Below are 4,861 nucleotides of genomic sequence, written 5' to 3'. Positions count from 1 at the left end.
CCGACGGCAAAAAAACAGCTGTCGGAATCCGTTCCCCCACCCTCATTATGAGAGGTTTTGATGAAGTGGCTTAAAAAAAGGCTGATTCAATTTTTGTGTGGATGGAGCTTAACTGCCATCTGTTTAAAGAATATTTTTTGCCTTTTAATCATGATAGGACAGTATGGGATAAAAAAAAAAAAAAAAAAAAAAAAAACGATGACCCGGGACCTGAACTCGGGTCGTCAAAATCCCAAAAGTATGAAATGTCAGCGCTTAGACCACTAGGCTATAGGGGACAATAGAATAGCAAAAGTTTGTTGAGTATTTGAACCTCCGTGTTTAGAGACATGAGAGGGGGGGGGGAACGGAATTCGACGGCAAAAAAACAGCTGTCGGAATCCGTTCCCCCATCCTCATTATGAGAGGTTTTGATGAAGTGGCTTAAAAAAAGGCTGATTCAATTTTTGTGTAGATGGAGCTTAACTGCCATCAGTTTAAAGAATATTTTTTGCCTTTTAATCATGATAGGACAGTATGGGATAAAAAAAAAAAAAATTAAATAAACCGATGACCCGGGACTTGAACTCGGGTCGTCAAAATCCCAAAAGTATGATATGTCAGTGCTTAGACCACTAGGCTATAGGGGACAATAGGAAACAAAAGTTTGTTGAGTATTTGAACCTCCGTGCTTAGAGACATTAGAGGGGGGGGAATGGAATATGACGGCAAAAAAACAGCCGTCGGAATCCGTTCCCCCACCCTCATTATGAGAGGTTTTGATGAAGTGGCTTAAAAAAAAGGCTGATTCAATTTTTGTGTGGATGGAGCTTAACTGCCATCAGTTTAAAGAATATTTTTTGCCTTTTAATCATGATAGGACAGTATGGGATGAAAAAAAACAAAACAAAAAAACCCGATGACCCGGGACTTGAACTCGGGTCGTCAAAATCCCAAAAGTATGATATGTCAGTGCTTAGACCACTAGGCTATAGAGGACAATAGAAAAGCAAAAGTTTGTTGAGTATTTGAACCTCCGTGCTAAGAGACATGAGAGGGGGGGGGAACGGAATCCGACGGCAAAAAAACAGCTGTCGGAATCCGTTCCCCCACCCTCATTATGAGAGGTTTTGATGAAGTGGCTTAAAAAAAGGCTGATTCAATTTTTGTGTGGATGGAGCTTAACTGCCATCAGTTTAAAGAATATTTTTTGCCTTTTAATCATGATAGGACAGTATGGGATGAAAAAAAACAAAAAAAACCGATGACCCGGGACTTGAACTCTGGTCGTCAAAATCCCAAAAGTGTGAAATGTCAGTGCTTAGACCACTAGGCTATAGGGGACAATAGGAAAGCAAAAGTTTGTTGAGTATTTGAACCTCCGTGCTAAGAGACATTAGAGGGGGGGGGGGGGAACGGAATCCGACGGCAAAAAAACAGCTGTCGGAATCCGTTCCCCCACCCTCATTATGAGAGGTTTTGATGAAGTGGCAAAAAAAAAGGCTGATTCAATTTTTGTGTGGATGGAGCTTAACTGCCATCAGTTTAAAGAATATTTTTTGCCTTTTAATCATGATAGGACAGTATGGGATAAAAAAATAAAAATAAAATAAAAACGATGACCCGGGACTTGAACTCGGGTCGTCAAAATCCCAAAAGTATGAAATGTCAGCGCTTAGACCACTAGGCTATAGGGGACAATAGAAAAGCAAAAGTTTGTTGAGTATTTGAACCTCCGTGCTTAGAGACATGAGAGGGGGGGGAACGGAATTTGACGGCAAAAAAACAGCTGTCGGAATCCGTTCCCCCTCCCTCATTATGAGAGGTTTTGATGAAGTGGCTTAAAAAAAGGCTGATTCAATTTTTGTGTGGATGGAGCTTAACTGCCATCAGTTTAAAGAATATTTTTTGCCTTTTAATCATGATAGGACAGTATGGGATAAAAAAAAAAAAAATTAAATAAACCGATGACCCGGGACTTGAACTCGGGTCGTCAAAATCCCAAAAGTATGAAATGTCAGCGCTTAGACCACTAGGCTATAGGGGACAATAGGAAACCTATAGTTTGTTGAGTATTTGAACCTCCGTGCTAAGAGACATGAGAGGGGGGGGAACGGAATCCGACGGCAAAAAAACAGCTGTCGGAATCCGTTCCCCCACCCTCATTATGAGAGGTTTTGATGAAGTGGCTTAAAAAAAGGCTGATTCAATTTTTGTGTGGATGGAGCTTAACTGCCATCAGTTTAAATATTTTTTTTGCCTTTTAATCATGATAGGACAGTATGGGATAAAAATAAATAAATAAATAAAAACCGATGACCCGGGACTTGAACTCGGGTCGTCAAAATCCCAAAAGTATGATATGTCAGTGCTTAGACCACTAGGCTATAGGGGACAATAGGAAAGCAAAAGTTTGTTGAGTATTTGAACCTCCGTGCTGAGAGACATGAGAGGGGGGGGAACGGAATCCGACGGCAAAAAAACAGCTGTCGGAATCCGTTCCCCCACCCTCATTATGAGAGGTTTTGATGAAGTGGCTTAAAAAAAGGCTGATTCAATTTTTGTGTGGATGGAGCTTAACTGCCATCTGTTTAAAGAATATTTTTTGCCTTTTAATCATGATAGGACAGTATGGGATAAAAAAAAATAAAAAATAAAAAAAAACGATGACCCGGGACCTGAACTCGGGTCGTCAAAATCCCAAAAGTATGAAATGTCAGCGCTTAGACCACTAGGCTATAGGGGACAATAGAATAGCAAAAGTTTGTTGAGTATTTGAACCTCCGTGTTTAGAGACATGAGAGGGGGGGGGGAACGGAATTCGACGGCAAAAAAACAGCTGTCGGAATCCGTTCCCCCACCCTCATTATGAGAGGTTTTGATGAAGTGGCTTAAAAAAAGGCTGATTCAATTTTTTTGTGGATGGAGCTTAACTGCCATCAGTTTAAAGAATATTTTTTGCCTTTTAATCATGATAGGACAGTATGGGATAAAAAAAAAAAAAATTAAATAAACCGATGACCCGGGACTTGAACTCGGGTCGTCAAAATCCCAAAAGTATGACATGTCAGCGCTTAGACCACTAGGCTATAGGGGACAATAGGAAAGTGAAAGTTTGTTGAGTATTTGAACCTCCGTGCTTAGAGACATGAGAGGGGGGGGGAACGGAATCCGACGGCAAAAAAACAGCTGTCGGAATCCGTTCCCCCACCCTCATTATGAGAGGTTTTGATGAAGTGGCTTAAAAAAAGGCTGATTCAATTTTTTTGTGGATGGAGCTTAACTGCCATCAGTTTAAAGAATTTTTTTGCCTTTTAATCATGATAGGACAGTATGGGATAAAAAAAAAAAAAATTTAAATAAACCGATGACCCGGGACTTGAACTCGGGTCGTCAAAATCCCAAAAGTATGATATGTCAGTGCTTAGACCACTAGGCTATAGGGGACAATAGGAAACAAAAGTTTGTTGAGTATTTGAACCTCCGTGCTTAGAGACATTAGAGGGGGGGGGAATGGAATATGACGGCAAAAAAACAGCCGTCGGAATCCGTTCCCCCACCCTCATTATGAGAGGTTTTGATGAAGTGGCTTAAAAAAAGGCTGATTCAATTTTTGTGTGGATGGAGCTTAACTGCCATCAGTTTAAAGAATATTTTTTGCCTTTTAATCATGATAGGACAGTATGGGATGAAAAAAAACAAAAAAAAACGATGACCCGGGACTTGAACTCTGGTCGTCAAAATCCCAAAAGTGTGAAATGTCAGTGCTTAGACCACTAGGCTATAGGGGACAATAGGAAAGCAAAAGTTTGTTGAGTATTTGAACCTCCGTGCTAAGAGACATTAGAGGGGGGGGGGGAACGGAATCCGACGGCAAAAAAACAGCTGTCGGAATCCGTTCCCCCACCCTCATTATGAGAGGTTTTGATGAAGTGGCAAAAAAAAAGGCTGATTCAATTTTTGTGTGGATGGAGCTTAACTGCCATCAGTTTAAAGAATATTTTTTGCCTTTTAATCATGATAGGACAGTATGGGATAAAAAAAATAAAAAAATAAAAAAAAACGATGACCCGGGACTTGAACTCGGGTCGTCAAAATCCCAAAAGTATGAAATGTCAGCGCTTAGACCACTAGGCTATAGGGGACAATATAAAAGCAAAAGTTTGTTGAGTATTTGAACCTCCGTGCTTAGAGACATTAGAGGGGGGGGAATGGAATATGACGGCAAAAAAACAGCCGTCGGAATCCGTTCCCCCACCCTCATTATGAGAGGTTTTGATGAAGTGGCTTAAAAAAAGGCTGATTCAATTTTTGTGTGGATGGAGCTTAACTGCCATCAGTTTAAAGAATATTTTTTGCCTTTTAATCATGATAGGACAGTATGGGATAAAAAAAAACAAAACAAAAAAACCCGATGACCCTGGACTTGAACTCGGGTCGTCAAAATCCCAAAAGTATGAAATGTAAGTGCTGAGACCACTAGGCTATAGGGGACAATATGAAATGAAAAGTTTGTTGAGTATTTGAACCTCCGTGCTTAGAGACATGAGAGGGGGGGGAACGGAATCCGACGGCAAAAAAACAGCTGTCGAAATCCGTTCCCCCACCCTCATTATGAGAGGTTTTGATGAAGTGGCTTAAAAAAAGGCTGATTCAATTTTTGTGTGGATGGAGCTTAACTGCCATCAGTTTAAAGAATATTTTTTGCCTTTTAATCATGATAGGACAGTATGGGATTAAAAAAAAAAAAAAAAAAAAACCCGATGACCCTGGACTTGAACTCTGGTCGTCAAAATCCCAAAAGTGTGAAATGTCAGTGCTTAGACCACTAGGCTATAGGGGACAATAGGAAACCTATAGTTTGTTGAGTATTTGAACCTCC

This window comes from Phoxinus phoxinus (assembly GCF_949152265.1).
Source record: "Phoxinus phoxinus genome assembly, chromosome: 4".
Lineage (NCBI taxonomy): Eukaryota > Metazoa > Chordata > Actinopteri > Cypriniformes > Leuciscidae > Phoxinus > Phoxinus phoxinus.
Note: the sequence above shows the minus strand (reverse complement) of the source record.